The sequence below is a fragment of the Heterocephalus glaber genome, unplaced genomic scaffold (genome assembly GCF_053883595.1).
Source record: "Heterocephalus glaber isolate CG9 unplaced genomic scaffold, H.glaber_assembly_v1.0 deba00001509, whole genome shotgun sequence".
In the NCBI taxonomy this organism is placed as follows: domain Eukaryota; kingdom Metazoa; phylum Chordata; class Mammalia; order Rodentia; family Bathyergidae; genus Heterocephalus; species Heterocephalus glaber.
Genome location: NW_028258325.1, coordinates 36413665 through 36433244, shown reverse-complemented (window position 1 = coordinate 36433244; position 19580 = coordinate 36413665). Strand labels below are relative to the sequence as shown.

The 19580-nt window shown below is 31.8% G+C and overlaps 1 long non-coding RNA gene across 1 annotated transcript in view; it reads right to left on the bottom strand.

Moving 5' to 3' along the window:
- Window positions 1–7591: 7591 nt before the first annotated feature.
- Window positions 7592–19580, bottom strand: part of LOC147825129 (uncharacterized) — a 36604-nt gene continuing 24615 nt past the window's right edge. Inside the window, exons 2-3 of the long non-coding RNA XR_015441347.1 lie at window positions 10068–10357; window positions 7592–9358 (exon numbers count right to left, since the gene is read on the bottom strand). This is a non-coding gene — a long non-coding RNA (uncharacterized LOC147825129). The remainder of the gene's footprint in view (window positions 9359–10067; window positions 10358–19580) is intronic.

The window sequence follows — 19580 nt, the reverse complement described above, 5'->3', positions numbered from 1 at the left end:
ACTCAATGGCATTAATTTTTTTCCAGAGATAGGAAGAACACACATTGTAGTGAATTAGTAGTAGATTGAATACTGAAGTGATGACAAACTCAGTGGAAACACATTAAAGTTAAAACTAATTAGAACTCTAAAACAGACTTCTCAAACTCTTGTGTGTCAGGAAAACTAAGGTTTTATTTTTAAATTTACAAGAATTCCTTCAACATTGTCATAAGAAAAAGCTGTTCGTTGATGGTAGTTTCATAACTATAAGCTTGAAAATTAAGATGTGAAGGTGCATTTTATTCCCTCAACAAATATGTTCAATGAAACTGAAGTGTAGCTTTTCTAGTGGGAAGCCATTTAAGACTTAGTAAAGAGAAACATTTCCACTTCAATAGGAACTCTCACATAGAAAGAGTACAACAAATAAATAAGAAGGCATATCATCCTCAGTAGGCTTTCATTATCTATGAACAATACTTTCCTAGACTCCCAGTGGATGTGTGAAATCACAGACAGTAGATAGCCCTATTTGTATTGTAGTACTTTTCCTGCACATGCATACCCATGATAATGTTTAATTGATACATTAGGTACAGTAAGAGAATAACTGAAAATACATTGTAATAACAAGTATGTAAGTATGTTTTCCCTGCTCTCAAAATATCTTGTCTAACTGTATTCACCTATTTAGTGATAATGTGAAATAATACAGTGCCAAATTGGGTAAAATAAACTGAGGTGAAGGATGTACACATTTTTACTTGAACACAAGCACTGCAATATCACAACAGTTGATCTGATCCCTGAGATGACTATTAAGCTACAAATAGTGGGTAATATGTACAGTATGTATTCATTGGACAGGAGGATGATTCCCATGCCAGACAAGTGACTATTCAGAACGGTGTACAATTTATAATTTATAAATTATTTATATCTGTAATATTTAATTTAATATTTTTGGACCAGAGTTGGCCAGGAGTAACTGAAGTTTCAGAAAGTAAAACTTTAGATAAGGTGAGACTACCATAAAATGTCTTGAGATAAAAAGTGGCACAAAGAAAAATGAAAATACTAAAGTAGATGAAGAGTAATGTGCTATTTTATAAAAGAAATTGAAGAAATTTGCCTCCTAATAAACTGGCACGAGAGATCTAAAAAAAGGGAGGGATGAAACTTGCAGATATTCAGAGAAAACAGTCAAAGTCTTCCAGAAAAAAGTGTTGGTTGTGGAATCCTGCTTGACATGTTTACAAAGCAGCAAAAATCCCAGTGTAAGTTTAGTAAGGAAAGCAGAGAATGCTCAAAAGTACCCAGGGTGAAAGTATTGGTAACGCAAGATTTCTATGTTATATTTTTGTGGAATGCAAGACAAAGGTAAATCAGGTACCATTCTCAAAGTCACACATCTGGTAAGAGGTAAGCTTAGAGCAGTGGGAATTGTCACATTCTATGGCTTATTATGGCAGTATGAAGGAATGCCTTAGTCACTTACCTTATTACTGAGACACCAGGCCCAGCATTCTCAACTTATAGGAGGAGAGGTTTACTTTGCCTGAGTTTGTAGAGATTTCTGTCCACAGTCTCCTGGCTCCAAAGCAGGGCAACATGGTGAAGAGGCATAGCAGAAGAAAAGGAAATCAGACAGAGGACTACAGAGAAGTCCAGAAGGGAGATAGATGCCCTCCAGGCCAAGCCCACAGTGACTGGCTTTTTCTGAGGGCACCCTGCCTCTAAACCTGAGTCAGCTATTCCACACCATAATCCAGTGACTTTTCAAAAGCTCTCCCTTTGAGCACATGAGGCTTTGGAGGGATATCTAAATATAAACTGTAACAAGGAAGAACCAAGATTAACCACAACTTATAAGGAAGAAAACTGAAAACTACATGAACTAAATAATTTGCCCAAAGTCATAGGTAGTGAATCCAGGATTGAACAAATCTAAAGGATAAAATTTTAATCCTTAGATTCACTGCTTCTGTGGTACTAAGAACATTTCTCTTTTCCAGGACATTTCCTAACTTCTTTGCATTTTTCAGAACATTCAAAAAATATTATGAAGGGAGAAATCAGAAAACTAAGAAAAATCCACAGTAATATAATTTCTGCTTTACATGTAGTACTCTTTAAATCGATGCCTGCCAAGGATACTGCTATATAAATGTTAATGTCATCATCATCATTATCATCATCATCATCATGAAAAACAAAAATCAGCCTCACTCAAATTAATGTAACTATTATTTTGTCTTTTTTTCTCAGAAAAAAAGCATCAAAATATTTCTGCTTAAAAAAAGACACAATTGAGAAAATGTTTCTTCCTAGAATATCAAAATATGCTATCGATTACGCTGCAGGTTGTGTTAGGTTACGGAGCACAGAGTTTGTACACAAAGTAATACCTACTGTCTTCCATTTCTTCTATATGCTGTCTTGGATTTCTGGCTTTGTGAATTTCCCTCATTTCTACGGGTATTAAAATTTTGGTAACATTTTTTATTCAAATGCTCCACAACATGTAGAAGAACGTGAAAACACGTGTCATTATTGACACATGTCATTTATGTTTTACAGGAAATTTGTAACTTTATTCCATTAGGATGGCTTTTAATACTTTCAGAGAGAGCACAATTCAGAATTGTTATAGTTTGAATATTACGTGTCCAGCAAAAGCTCATGTGTTGAAGACATAGTTCTCAGCTGACAGTGCTATTGGGATGTGGTGGAAATTCTGGGGGGTGGAGCTGAGTTGGAGGAAGTGAATCACTGGGCACATAGCTTTGAAGAGTAAATCTGGTCCCCAGCCCCTCATTCTTTCTTTGATTACTGGCCACCATGAAATGAATAAACTTCCTCTAACATGCCCTTCCACTACTCACCCCAGAAATATTGTATCTCAATAATCATGGACTTAAACCTCTAAAACCATGAACCAAAATAAAGCTTTCTTGCTTTCAGTTGAATTTTTTTCAGGTATTTTGTCACAGTGACAAAAAGCTAAGTAATATAGAAATCATTAGCTTTGCCTGTATCATCTGATTATTAGCTTTGTCAGGCATATACTAATAATTATCCAGTCTGCTGATTCAGCTTGTTCCTGTAGAGAAGCCAGGGGACAAACAGAAGAACCTGGATGCTGAGTTGAAAGAATTATAGCAGCTGTGTTTTTGAAACAGCAGCCGATGGCCCCTGCGAATGGACACCTGCATGCTTTTATAGCAAACAGAAATATCTTATGTAATTTAGAAGATTATTTCTTGAAATTAGCTCAATATATTTTGCTTCCTAACTAGGATGACTCAACATTTTTCAATGACATTTAGAACCTACAGTATCTAATAAACTTGGCTTTTTCCTTAATAGTCTGATTTTTTTCCCCTTTGTATCAAGTCAGTCACCAAGTACTGTCATATTTATATCTCTAGAATTACATAATTCCTCTTTACTTTCATAATATTTACTTTCAAACTATGAATATGCCATTCCATCACTTTAGAACATTCAGCAGCAAAATTAATTAGGATAGTACAGTATTGTATCCTAAATATCATACCCATTATAAGTTTCTCATTGGTCAAATACTTACATGTTTTCTGTAACATTTAATTTGAACTCATTCATTCAGTTCTTCATGCCCTGTTAAAAATCAACCATGTACAAGCACAGTATAAAGTACTATACCAGAAAAATACAAATTTTTCTGGCTCAGAAGAAAAAAATAATCCTCTCAAGCTCTTGTTTGCTTTTGAAGTTATTTAATCAAGTAATCCTTAATCTGAATGATTGTGTCCAGAAACAACCCATATGCAGCATATGTCCAGAAACTGATAAAAAGGCATTAGAGTTGGCTGTAAGTTTTGTCTTTAAAGCTATTTTTGAATACTTCATTAATGCAGAGCTTATCCTTATTCAGTAGATCATGCATGCAAACTTATATTCCATATAGAACCAATTGCTGTGTATTTATACAGTTTAAGGTAAGAACTACACAAGTGTTCTAGACTTAATATGTCAATTCATTTATTTTACATTCATCCATACACAATAGGAAACAGATGCTAAATGGCAATGACTGTACTACTTCATTTAAAACATTTTTTTCATAGATCTAGGAACCTGTTATGTGCTTGGTGATAGCAAATTCTTACTAAATCTATCTCTTCTCAAAAATCTCTCCTTTTTGCTATAGACATAATGAGCACTTAATACAATTAGAACCTCTTCTGTAAAACTGCTTTGTCACCATGAGGAAGCCTAAGTTTTATAACTTCTGATTTCTCAACTTGATTTTGCATTATATCAGTCTGTATTCTAAGGGAGTTTCCAAACACATACAGGCATTTTTCATCATCTTAAGTATTTTTTTCAATTGTTACAGAACAACATTTATGGGGAGAGAAGGGAGCAACGATAAGGTCTAAACAAATGGGATCTCTAGATTTATAATATAGTCCAGAGAATAATGACGGGTAAGGCGGAATCATGAGTAGTTTATAAAAGGCAGTATTTTTCATATTTTACTAATAGTTTTGCAACCTTTTCACAGCTTGTTATCACACCAGTTTTATACATCTGCTGAGCACACCAAATATATAATATTTCATGTTTTCCAATTCCTTCCTATCATTTCATAAATATATAATGCTTCCCCAAGGTTCGAGACATTAGTTTAACCTCCAATGCCAACCTTCCTCCCAATTATGCTGTAATAGTTAGTGCCATTACTTTAATATGCTATTTGCTAAATAATTACTTGTCATATGAGAGACTATGTTGTTGTATGTTAGTATTTCACATGCATACACAAAAGAAATAAAAGCAGGGCCTAAGCAGGCAATTACTAGTTGAGAAAATGATGCCTAAAGTGTTTGGTCACTTTAGACAAACTTATTTAGAGTCATCAAGAAAAACTGTGAAATAAATTTGATGATAATTCAGATCTAATTTCAATGCTATTCAAATCTAAGACTAATAAGATGTTATGATAGGAAACTTTTATTAACAGAGTTCTTTGAGGTGAAGACAGTGTACATCTTTTGAAATAAGAATTTTGCTTAATGTTTGGTGCTAAGTTCATATTCAAGTGCTTAATGTGCACTTCTCAGTTTCTTGTTATGACAATGGTACGCTTTGAGTATGTCCCCCAAATTTCATGTCTTGCAAAATTGATCTTCAAATTATAATGTTGATAATACTTAGATATGGGACCTTGGGGAAGTAATTAGGATTAGATGCATTTAAATGAGGGGGCCTCTGTGATTGCATAACTTGTATATAACAAGAGGAAGAGGGGCTCAAGCCAGCAGGCTTGCTCTCACCATCTAATATGTGTCCCTACTATATTCTGTGTAGGCACCTACACTGTACACTTGGACTTTCCAGCCTCCACAACCATGAGCCAAATAAATCTCTCTTCTATATAAATTACTTGGTCTCAGGTATTTGTGTAGTATAACAGGAGGTGAAATAAGATGAGTAGGTAATTCCAAACAAAGCCAAAAAAGAGTTTTGTAAAATAAAAGACTCAAAAATATTCAAAATTAACCTTGCCTCTGACATTGAATGATCCATTCCAACATTTTGAGTTTTAATTTCATCAATGCATCATTTGCTAATGCAGTCTGTTAATGCTTATATGTCTGTATAAATTTCCAAATCTGTACTACTATAGGAAATCAAATGATGAAGAAAGTATATGTTCTCAAAATACTTACAATCTGCTGCAGAAGGCAAATAAGTAAAGAAAGAAACTAAGGTAAAAGAAAGGGTAGAAGTTTAATTTTAAATATTGAACATACAGACAGAACAAGGAGATGATCCATAGAGAAACGGGAAAAGAAATTTTTCTTTAAAAAGGCTAAAATTATCATCTCTATATTCTCTAATTCTTTCTTTTTCTCATTAAGTTTATTGGTCCATTTTAGATATAAAATACAGTTACATTCATCATTGGGATCTTGTACCATTACATGAGTCTCTTGGTTCTTTTTTTTTCCCCTTCCCCTGCCCTCCTTTCACCCCCTCCACCCTTCCCTATTTGCAGAGATTTTATTTCCATTTTTTTTCCTTTTCTCATATTTTTTCTTTATCCTTCTTTCCTTTCCCCTACCCCTCCCACATCCCCTGCTCCTTTAGACCTTTTCTTCCTATTACACAATATCAATTATACATTTTTTAAATTACAATATCAAGATCTAGGAGACATTACCACAGATTTTACAGAATTTAAAAGGATATACAAAGCATATTTCAAAACTCTTTTTTGAAATAAATTTGACAACTTCTAAGAAGTACCTCGGAAGGCAAATTAATGAAAATAACTCTGGAGGAAATATAAAATTTGAATAGCACCTATTAAAGAAAGTATATTCCTAGCTTGAAAACCTACCTATATGACAACAGCAGGCTCATAAGCATTTCAACTGATAAATTATATCAAACAATTAAAGCAGAAAAAAGAAGGAACACTTCTCCCCTCATTTCAGGAAATCAACATTGTGCTAATCCTAAAACTGGATAAAGATAATAGAAGAAAAAAATTTGAACATAGATAGAAATTTCTTTAACAAAACAAACTATTAGAAGTCAGATCTGACATTATGTAGAAAGTGGTTTTGTTATAGGGATGGCAGTGTTGGTTCAGCATTGGAAGATCCACCCCCAAAAGTCATCATTTTAACAGAGGAAAGGAAAAAGCCATATGATCCTGTCACTAGTTGGAGAAAAAGTATTAGACTAAATTCTACAGCTTTCATGGTAAAAGCTATCAGGAGACTAGAAGTAGAACAGAACCTTCTCAATAGATTAAAGACATGTACTCCATACTTCCAGTGAGAACGCCTTATATGAATAGAGAAGATACAATGCTTTCTCCTTACAGTGGGGAACAGGGCAGATATGCTTACTCTTTATCTGTCCGTTAAACTTTGAAACCGAGGCCCAATCAAACTAGTCTGGCTATAAAATGGCACAATTAGGATAGGATTGGCAAGGTAGAAGCAAAATCTTTATATGTAGATGAAATGATCATCTCCAGAGAAAATACTAAGATATCTCTAGGAGCCTCTAGTATTTGTATTTGAATTTAGCAGGATTAGAAAACACAAGGTATATATAAAAATTCAGGTCTGTGTATACTTGCTATAAATGAAGAATTGGATATTGAAATTTAAAAGTTATGTAGGCATACAAAGGACCTAGAAAAGGAAAAAGAAAAAGATTAAAAAAAACAGTGTTGGAAGACATTTAGTATCTAATTTTAAGACTTTCTCTAAAGCTACAGTAATCAAGGCAGTGTTGGTGTAAGGAAAGACATATAGATCATTGGAATAAGACAGAGAATCTAGAAATAGAACCACACATATTGGTCCACTGAGCTTTGAAAAATTATTTAACATTAACATTTTATAGAATATAAACTCAATTCAAGAGCAAAGGAATAGTGTTTTCAGCAAATGGCACTAGAACACCTGGTATGCGTATATAAAAAATTAACCTCAACCCTTTATTTCTATACATAAAAATAACTTCAAAGGATCTATGAACCTAAATATGAAAGACTAAAACTATAAAACTTTAAGAAGAAATTATGAAGAAAAATGTTTATGAATTTAGGGTAGGCAAGAAGTTCCTAGGATAGAAAACACATTATGTATAAAAGAAAAAAATTGATAAATGAGATTCCATCAAAATGTAGAACTTTAAATGATATCATTAAAATGAAAAGTAGTCCTTGAACAGACTATATTTACAATGTATATAACCTACAACCAGAATTTATAAAGAACTCTTACAGCTCATTAATAGACAACCCAATTAAAAACTTAAAACAAGTAGATGATAAATAGCCAGTACAGCACAAGGAAATGTGTGCAACACTAGAATCAGAAAAATACTAATCAATACAATAACAAGATTGAGTTATACACTCATTAGGGAGATGAAGTTAAAAGTTTTAAAAGCCTTGTCATGACTTTTTCTTTTTGTTGGGCTCTTCTCCATTGCATTTAATTTGTCACGCCCAATGAATTCATTCTACTGGGTTTCCTGGGGTTGTGATCCTCATTGATTTTTCCTAGGATATTGTCTAAAATTTTTTTGGAATGCTGATTTGGTTGGTATTCATGAAGTTCCTAAGGTGCTCTTTATCATGAAAGTATCTTATTTCTCCATCAATTTTGAAAGATAGTTTTGCAGTGTACATCAATCTGCATTGGAGGCAGTTTTCCTTTAGGGCTTGAAATATGTCACCCCAAGCTCTTCTTGCCTTGAGGGTTTGTATTGAGAAGTCTGCTGTGATTCTGATGGGCTTTCCTTTGTATGTGATTTGTTTTTTTCTCTCACTGGTTGTAGAATTTTGTTTTTCTGTTGGGTTTCTGGAATCTTAATAATTATATGCCTATGTGTAGACATTTTTTTTTTTTTTTGGTACCAGGGATCGAACTCAGGTCCTTGCACTTGTGAAGCAGATGGCAAAACCACTGAGCTAAATCCCCAGCTGTGTAGACATTTTTTGATCAAGGCTAGTTGGAGTCCTATATACTTTACTTATCTGTATGTCAGGGGCTTTTCCCCTGCTTGGAAGTTTTCTGCCATCACTTCTGTGAACAGATTTTTTATGTCATCTGTACTCTCTCCTCTTTCTTCATTGACTCCAATCAGTCTTATGTTATTCTTCTTTGCATCATCTAACAGCTGCTAGATTGATTTCTCATGGTCCCTTACAATTTTAAAGCCATTTTACTTTTCCTGGTCACTAATTGCAATCTTATCTTCTGTATCTGAAATTCTGTCCTCACATTGGTTCATTCTGCTGTGTAGACTTTCAGTGGAGTTTTTAATCTCCTGGAAGTCTGTTTGTATCTGCTTTATGGATTCCTTCTTTTTCCTCTGTTGGGATTCCATCATGTTCCTCAGATCCTCTATTTTTTTTATCTGTGTCCTCTCAGATTTATTGATCATTTCTTGCACTATGGGCACAATCTCTGCTGTTATGTGAGAAATTCTTTCTGATTTCATTCTTTCCAGATCCTTCTTTGTTGCCAGCTCAGGGAGTCCAGATGGTTGAATATCAGATTGTTACATCTTGTTTCCCTTTGAGGTTGCTTTAGGTGATCTGGAAATCTGTTTTTGAGGCTTGTTTACATGTCTTCTCATTTCCACCAGTGGTGGTGGGGATGCTGCTGGCACCAGTGCAGCTCACCTCCTCTGCCCTGGGAGTGGTGGAATGGCAACCAGGGAGCCTCCTCCTAGGTGCTTATATTCTCTAATTCTTTGTGATACTCATAATATTTTATTTGAATATAAATTGTGTCATTGGCTGGAATTGAAGTTTTTCATAGAAAATATGACATCTGATATTTTCATTGAACTAGAAATATTAAAACAAAGCCATGTTATGGATGAAAATGGACATTAGGTTATATTATTGGTAATATTTATGGTAAAAGAAAGACAAAAAAAACCAATTGTATGTATACAAAAATTTTGTTTTTCATAAATACAAAAATTGGGCTGGGGATTTAGCTCAGTGGTTCTGGTGGCTGCCCTGCAAGCACAAGGTCCCAAGTTTGATCCCTGGTTCCACAAAAAATAAAATAATAAAATAAATAAATAAATGCAAAAATTGATGATTTCAGAATAATTTTGAAAAGAGTATTGATGTATTTAAATACTGGTAATATTTAAAAGAATTGTTCAAAGTATGTTCAAGTTGGAAGCAACTTTGGTTAAATAAATTCACTTACAACTATAAGTGCACATAAACAAAAACAATATTCATATAGTTATAGACATATAAATGATAGACCTGAATAAAACTAAGGTGATTTAGAAATTTTTTTTTTAGAAAATATAGTAGATGAAATAAATTCAATTAAAATAGTGAGAAAATAAATAAATATTTGTTTAATCTGCAAAAAAGATACTTAGACTTCACAATTCTTGATGATGGAAAACTATGTGTGTATTTTGTTTGTTAGAGTTACTATAGTGGTATGGTTTAGATCTAAAATTTTCCCCAAAAGTCTCATGTTTGGAAGTGGAGTATGGCTAAAAGAAGTAGGTCACCAGAGGCTTACCTTGGAAGGATGTATGCTTACCCTTTGCTCTTCCCTTCTCCTTGTTTCCTGGCTTCCGTTCGGTAAAGAGCTTTCCTCTGCCATGCTCTTCCGCCATGGCATTGTTGCCTCAGAACCAACCAGACATGAACTGCATCCATGGAAACTGAGTCAAAATAAACATCTCCCTCTTGAAATTGTTGGTGTCAGGTACTTTATCCCAGTGACAGGAAAGCAGACTAATACATACAGTATAAGGTAGCTCTGAAGTAGAAGTTTTCAAAATTTTGGCCACAGGAACATTTTTTTTTCTAAAAAAATATAAAGTTCTTTAAACACTTTGTTTTGGAGGCTTATATCTATCAATATTTACTATATTAGAAATTAAAACTAAAAATTAAAAATATATGTGTTAATTTATTTAACTATTAAAAACAATGAACTCATTAAATGTCAACGTAGCATTTTTACGAAAAGGGTATTTTCCATTCAAAGTGTATCAATGGGAAGAACATTGGACAATATTATAAATCTCTTCAGATTTTGGATTAACAGAAGACAACAAAATTCTTATTTGTTTCTACATTTGATATATTCCAATAATTTGGTTGATGTCTGGAAATAAAATCTGATATTTACTCATATATAGCAAGAAACAGCATACTTCAATAAACTTTGTTATGGAGTACTTTTGGATATATTTCTTTGATAACACCTCAAAACTCAACACGTGATAATTCTTTATAGGTTAATTGCAAAGGAGAGCGTGAAAATATTTTAAGGAAATGTTTACACTTAGTTGCAATTCAAATACATTGCCTTTTTAATACTCTGAATAAATTTTTTAGCTGTGCATAATTTTATTGATTATTTGGAAAATATTGCTTTGTGAAGTCATGAAAGTCTTCCAAATGTGACACATTATATTATACAATATTAAAATATCATATTTGATAAGAGAATCACCGAACTAGACAGGAAATATTGAGGCTGTCTATCTTATGATGATGCAAGCAAATTTGATGCAAGAATTTTTCAAAATTCTAATTTAACATCTGAAGGCTTGTATTTTATCATAGGCAATAAATCTTATAAGTTATTTTCCTTGAAGTGAAGGGTTTACTTTACCTTTTTGGGAAAATATCTGCTCAATTTCCAATATGGGTTACCCAATTTGTGTATTATTCATTTAAGTAAAAAGGGTATCTATTTAAAGAGAGTTTATAACTCAAATACTCACATAAGTTTTTTCTATTCAAAGCTACTATCTTGATTTATGCTAAACCATCAGTAGTCTTATCATTGTTTTTACATCATTAGTGCAAATAATAATGAAATGAATAAGACAAATATGCTATTATTTAGTATTAAATAATCAAAAAATAATTAAAATAATTTTAAACTAGAAAATTTTCTGAATATGTACCAGAGGCTTCCTGGGGGCCCCAGACCACACTTTGCTTTAGATAGGGATACAACAATAAAACACAAATGCAAAAGAAAAACAAATTAGTTGAATACATATGTGTGTGTGTGCACATGTGTTTATACACACATGCTGTGAACTGAACTGTATTTTTCCTAGTCATATGTTGAATCCCTAACCTCTATGTAATGATAATTGATGATGGAACCTTTGAGGATTATTATGTTACTAAGAGGTTGAAGCAGTTATGAAGGACTTGGAAGAAGCACATAACAGAACTCTCTCTTTCACTAACAGTAGGGTACAGAAAAAAAGCAGCCTTCTGTAAGCCCAAAAGAGAGCGCCCACCAGAATCTTGATTGCAGATATTCCAACCTCCAGACTACGAGAAATAAATGTCTGCTGGTTCAGCCATACAGTTTGTAGTATTTTGTCATAGCAGCCTAAGCTGACTACTATAACATATTTATTTATTCTAATTTATATTATTCATACTTTGTTTAAACACAAATCTTACTCAAATCAGGAGATTTCCAACATTATTCTGAATTATTTCATAAAAGGTTATTATGGAAAAATCTTAATTTGCTTCTAGTCAAATTGTTCACATAAGCAAATAGAGGGAAATTGGTTCGTTTTATCAAGGTATGAAAAAATACCCACAATAATTTGTAAAATATCTCTTAGTATTTAGTGCATACCTTAGTGAAGGCAAAATTAATGAACCATAAGCATTTGCTGGTCTAACTGTCTAGACTATGAAAAAATACAAGACGCTAATAATAAAGAGAGAAAAAAATGGACTCTTTATCAGTGAGAGGCACATGAAATTGAAGAGCTAAGCATTGACAAGTTTTCTTTTCTAAAATAGTTTTGATCACAGTGTGTTGGACATCATTAAAGATAAGAAGATTACAACTGTAAATAAGACTCATCTCCTATTTCCTTTCCTAGAGTTTTCAATATAGTGGATGCAATAGTTAAGTGAAAGCATTATAAAATGTGAGAGGTAGACTGTTGTTGACATAGAAATCAATGAGTGGGTGTTAAAGAGTGGTGGATTGTGGATTTTAGTTAATGAAATGCTAGGCTAAGACAATGATTTAGTCAAAAGAACATAAATGATTTAGGAGAGTAGAGCTTCAGATCCAGAGATGAAGAAAAACATTATCAGACACTCAAGAAGAAATTACTAGTATTAATTACAAAATAGCAAAAATATATATAATAGGGACATTAAAATAACAAAGGCACTGAGTTGGATTCCTTAATTGACTAACAACACTGGAAGAAATACAAGCCTAGCTTCTTTACCAGTATGCTAGTTAATATCGTTTACCTGGATTAATTACCCTTCCCTGTAAATCTTGTTTTTGGTATACCTGGTGGATTGCCTTCTTCAGGGTACACACTAAAAAGTAACTTTCCATTTTGATACTTCTGATCAAAATCTAATCCTTCATCAACCTGTGCATCCATGGTTGGTTGTGTGTTTTGACAGTTCTCATAGTGTATTATATTTGTTTGTGCATCTGCTGGTAAAGTGAACTTCAATATAGCATTATTTTTATTAACAAGCATACTGTTAGGGCTGATATCTTGACCTTTCAAACTTGTTTGGAATATTCTGTAATGATTCTTACACTGAGGAAAATAAATACTTTGGAAGAATAGTTACCACACACCTGAATACATTTTCTTTGGATACACTCTAGCTTATAGAAACAGATTTTAAATGACTGCTGCAAATCATCAAGATTTTTTAGTAACTGTAAGCATTCATTTTTTTCTGAGTTGGAAGCATTTCAAAAAATTTAGAATTTTATGTGTGTAACAGATAGTTCAGTTTGGTTTAAAAGTTCAGTGTATTTGGGGGTAATTGATAGCGAATAGTAAGGTAATGTGACTGAATTGCGATATGGTATAGTGCGTAAAAAAAACATACCTGTGAAACTGTTCAAAGCCATAGTTAATTGTTCCACCCGGAATATGACAAAAAATTTAAAGAGTTCTGATAGTAACATTTGTCTGCTAACTCACTTAACTTTTTTTTCCAAATTCAGATCATATTTCTACAAACTAAACCAAGTTCTAAATGAATTTAACTCCTTTGCAATTATCTAGTAAAGAAATTATATAATCTAATCCAGGGGAAACAAGTTAAAGACAAATGCAAAAAGCCAACTAGCTGGGCCCCATTTTCCCATTTTGAATAATAAGAAATAACAATGAGAGATTGACTTATGATTCTAATTTCTTTCTTTTTTTAGGTACTGTTATGCAGCACATAAAACTAACACGCATATGGTTAATTTTTTAGAAATGGCAAAATGGATTAACATAAAATGAGTCACTTAGAAAAGACAACCTATAATTAGATACAAGAAATTGGTCTAAAATTTATGACTCAGTTGCTACTTTCTCTTTTCTCTAGTGAATTTGAAACTTACAACAGTCCTTTCAAGTTAGGCAAAATATTGTGTGTATTTTACAATTGGATAATTAAATCTCAGGAAAATCTATCAAATGTTTTCCAGCACTTGGTGAAAAATTCAACTTCAAAATACATACATATTTATACCAAATTTAATTTTCTAATCTCCAGACATAAAAATAATACTAAGAATATGATGAAAACCATCATACTTTTCTCAAGAGTTTCAAATAACACAATTTGTTGGCTTTAACAGCCTAAGAAGTACAATTAAATATTGTGTAAACAGAAAAAAGCAGATGGGCAGCTAGCTTGTTTGGGTCTTAAGACTTGTTTGTGCAAGAAACTAAGGGAGAGATGTAGATGTGGATTGTGGAGGATCTATATAATGGTTGGAAGTAATTAGGTAGTGTTCGACTATTGACAACTTTGGAAATAGAAAGCAAAAAATTGTAGGGAGGAAAAATTGACTGGCTGGCAAGCAAGAAGTTGATTAAACTTAGATTAAGGAGAAACTTTCTTGTTTCTTGTCATTTTAGAGTGCCCACTATGAAAAAATTTGTGATAAAATAAACCTGGTTTTTGTGCACACACCCACACACACACACACACACACACACACAGAGTCTACCCAACTGCACTTACTGAGAAAATATATAATCTATGTGTGCCGTCTTCTCAAGCATCTACTCATTTCTGTAACTTCTTGAGTTTCAATATCACATTTAATTTCTTAATGTGAAAATATATCACGGTAGCTACCAACTTAGTAAAGGTAATACAGTCAAACAAGTTTAGAGAAAATAATCTCAAAATAAAGTCATAAAACATTTTCAGCATTACCTTTAATGTGAAATTCTGATTAAATGTGTCTATTACAGATCCATATCTAAAACTGAAGTGATGATGCTTTTAATTTTTTTGGGTAGATATTCAGAAGGGGAATAGCTGGATGGAGATACATGTGTACCCAAGTTTATAGTGGCACAGTTTATAGTAGCTAAAGCTGGGAAACAACCCAAATGCCCATCAACTGATCAATGGATAAAAAAGATGTGGGGTTTTCTTTTTATGTAACTGAGTAGTATTCATTCATAAAGAAAGACAAACTTGAGACATTTCTAGGTAAATGATGCACTTCGAGGATATACTCTCAAAGTGAAACAAATCAAATACACATGTGTAAATATTGCATTGTCTCTCTGGTGTGAGAAATTGTAAGTATAAATAAGAACCAAATAGAATAACAGAAATTGCAAAATAGGAAGAAATTGTTGAAAATTATACTGAGTGTGAGACACTTTGTTAACAATTAAAATGTTTTATTCCAAAAAGGTAGAGAATTATTAGCAAATGAGCTGAGAGACAAAGCAGCAAATGAAAATATATTCTTTTAAGATCATGATATTTTATCAACATTGTTATTCTCTAATAATTTTTGTTAAGAAAAATATATTTTCATAGAACAGTTTTTATATTTTTATTAATATCTACTTGTATTACACTAAAATAAATTTTTTTAAATGAAGTTACATTTTATCTTTTGTATTATTGCATGATACAAATGGTTGACTAAAAAATAGCTGTAAAATATTGTACATTTATTTATTTATTTATTTATTGGAAAAGCTGAGGATTGAATACTGGGTTTCACACCCTCATATGTGTTGGACAAGCATTCTACCAATGAGCTACATTCCCAGTCCTTGAAATACTGTACTTTTTTAAAAGTATGTGCTTGGTAAACACTGTAAAAGATTTAATCAAAGTCAGTGGCATTGGTAAGGTTTACTGCTTCAATTAATTATCCCTGTTATGCAGAGTGTGATTTTTATAATTGGAAATGTTAACTGTTGAGGCATAATAAGGAAATAAAATCTTCATTCAGATAAAATGCTATTTTGTTCAGTTATAATGACCCACAGAAAAGTGCTCTTTCAAGTAGCATATATTTTCATCACATACTCTACACAGTAAAATAAAATTAAACTTCTTCATTTAACAGCTAAGTGCTGAATGGTACTCTTTTTCATTCTCTGCTTCATTCCTCCTCCTACTGGATTTTGACCTCTAGGTCTTAGAAGCATGCAAGATATATTGAGATCTTTGATCTCATTAACATATTTTGCAATTCATTTTTCTGTTCCTGTCTAGTTAAAATAGATTAGTACTCATAGATATTAGGTTACAAAACCCAGGTCAGTGCACTAAGATATTGCAAGTCATAGCAAGCATTTAATTCTTGATGTAATTTAGTTACTTAAAGATTGGAACAAAATGACCTTGAGAAGTTAGTCTATTTTTTTGCACCTTAGCCAAAATTATTCCTTAAATATGTGTCTGACAATATTTTCTGCTCCTATGAAACTCCCTCAAGAACTTAGGACTGCAACTTTGCATCTTATTCTCATCTATAAAAGCATTCAAATTTTCTTAAGTCAAACTTAAATTTTTAATTTAATTTTATTTCTCCCTTGTCCTTACAAGAAATAATGAAATGGTTTCCTTGCAATAATTTTCTATTTTAAAGTTTCCTTCCTGTTGCCTTTCCTCTACCATTTTATCATTCTTAGCTCCACTGCAAAGGAATAACTTGTGCAGCTACTCTGACAAATTTCCAAAACTTCTCATTGCAAAGATGAAGAAATACGCAGATAAACATTTGTTTAATTCCCAATTGCATCTGATTTTTCAGTGGTAAAAAATGTTTATGATCTCTCATATGAACTCCAGAGAAACTAGGTTGGGTAAGAGAGTAAAAATATATTTTATGAAACATTTATTCAATTATTTGTGTAGGTATGATGCTCCCTCTCTTTCATATCAAGCCACAAAAAATTTGTGTTTAAGAATTTTAAAGCAAATGTTAAAGGAACATGTCTGTGGCAACTAGCCTTAGCTAGGTTTGAGAAGTTCAGAATAGGAGAAAAAAGATATTTGAGGAGTTATTTATATTTAAATGTGTGAGAAAGTGAAATTTTTTTCATGCTTTCTCTGTACTTTAATATTTATCTATTTTATGTACATTTTACTTGTTTATTCATTACTACTATTTTCTGAATTATTAGATAGTATTCAGTCCAGTTTCCCCCCAAAGTTGTCATTTTCCCTTGTGAGATTTTTCATTGGTGTATCACTATTAATTGTACAATTTGTAGGACAGTCTAAATCTCTGCCTAGTGCACTTTTGAGCAAAAACACAGTAGTAACCCACAATTTTACTTCCCACAATTTCTGTTACTTCTGGTCAACTGAAGCCATAAATAATAAAAGTAAAATGCCCAAAGTGAATAACATAAAATTTAGATAACTTTTATTATAATCTATCGTTACAATTATTTTATTGTTATTGTTATTACTCTTTCTGTGTATAATTTTTAAGTTAGACTATATAGTAGTTATGTATGAATATGAAAATATTGTATATATACAATTGATTACTATTCATGATTTCAGAAATCTGTGGAACATACTGTAATATATTCTCCATGAATAAGGGTGAGCTACTATAATGTCAGTTCAAACCTCAGCATTATGATAGAATGGCAATTCTCTACAGTTTTTTAGAAGGCTAATTGTCCACATGGAATTTTCAATATAATGAAAGGTAGGTCATTTATAGGCCAAATTTGACACAGAGAAAGTTACAAAATGTGCTGACACATTTTAAGTATAACTATAATATTTTATCACCGCTATTCACATCCTGATATGACCTCATAATTAGAAAGAAGAATAAAAGGGGAAAAACTTAAATCATAAGCAGAGAAAACCTTATCAAGAAGGTCAGACTGCTATGCTTACTTTTGCTTTTTGTTAAACCTTATTTTAGACTATTTTAATCTCAGGGCTTTTGCCATTTTGTGCTTTTAAGGACCCACTGATAGAAAAACAACATACTGAGCATTATTAGACATCTTGTTGTACTAAGCTTAGCATGGAAAACCCCTTTGAGTGTCAATAATATTCATACATTTACTAAGTAATTTAAGGACCCTAATCTGCTACCTTACCAGAGATGCTCTACTTCACTGACTGAAAAGGGAAGTAATTGTGGTGTATATTTCAAAGTAATTATGTCTTACAGGTCAATACAGAGGGAACTAGAAAGTTCACCTCAGTTTCCAGATAATCTGTATTAATAGAAAACTGTAGCTCAAACCCAGAGACTTTTAACAGGATGTGCTACTCAATCTTTTTTTTTTCCTAAATAATTTGAATTTATTAGTACATGTCTGTACTGCATATTTTTTACATTCCTTGTGGGAATTTGGTACATGTACATGACACATTTAATTCATCTTTTACTCAGTCTTAAACTAGTATTGATAGTTCACTTGCTGAAGAAAAGTAAAAATATTACAGGACAAAAACATCCATGGGTGAATTATTCAACTACTTCATTTACTGGAGTATTTACCAGATGTGTATCTAAAATAAAGATTATTTATGTGTTTTATTTTTATTAGAAACATTTTATTATGCACTGTAAAAAACTATGAACCAAATATGCTATACATATTTAATTCAATTATAAATATGTTTTTAAATAATGAATGTTTATTATGATTTATATAAGTAATAGATCACAAAATAAATTTTTTCTAAGACTCTCCATTTTAAAAAGCACAACTAAGATATACAATTATCCATTGCTTATTAATTACCAGAAAAATATAAATTATGAGTTTTATCATTTGCATGTATGAATTAAACATTTTAAGTAATTTTTAAATGAAACAGTTAAGCGAGTATTTTATTTTACATAGGATTTTACAAAATTTTCATTTGACACATTTTAAAATAATTTATGGATTCATTATTATTCTTAATATATACTCTCTCAAATTTCATTTTTAGAGCTATTTTATAAAAGAAATGGCAGGTTGAAAGTTTTTAAAAATTTAATCGATATAGAAACTATAGCATTTTATTTCTTTAATGCAGATAATGAAAACATATTACCATGCATAAAATTTCTTTAAAGAGTAGTCAAAAGCCATTATAAACATCTTTTTCTATTAAAATAAAATTTAGCTGTCAAATAAAATCTAGATTGCTTAGGAAACTGAATATACAGTAGATTGGGAAGCATGTCATAGATGAATTTCACGTGTAGCTTTCTGAAGGTGTAAATTGAAAAAAATGAATTCAAGCTGCTTGAGGAAAACCTTATCAAGAAGAACTTTATGTTACAAGCTATGAGCAAGACAATTTAATGAAAATTGGCTACATTGCTGTATGTTGCTTCAAGTTCCTTCATTTTAAAGGTTGAAGAGATATTTAATTATAAGTTCTAATAAGAATAACGATGTGACGCAGGAAAATATAACTCCTTTTAAAATTCAGAGATGTGTTCAGTGAATAAAGAGAAATACCAAAGAAAATCAAAGAAAGATGCCTTTTTTGAGTTTTTATAATTTACTTTATAATTTACAAAATTTTGACTTGAAGTGTTAAATCTCTAAACTATTTTTCCATTGCCAAGCTACTTAATAATTTCAGGATGTTATATTTGTTATATTTTCTATGTGATATTTGCTATGAGTTGTTCTACATGGTATAAATGAGTCTTAATGGTAAGTAGAAATTATGTTAGAGACAAAGAGGGAAGAATCACTGGTCAAAGGTAATAAATTGAAGAAAGAACACTGCAAGATGACCCAGGAGGATG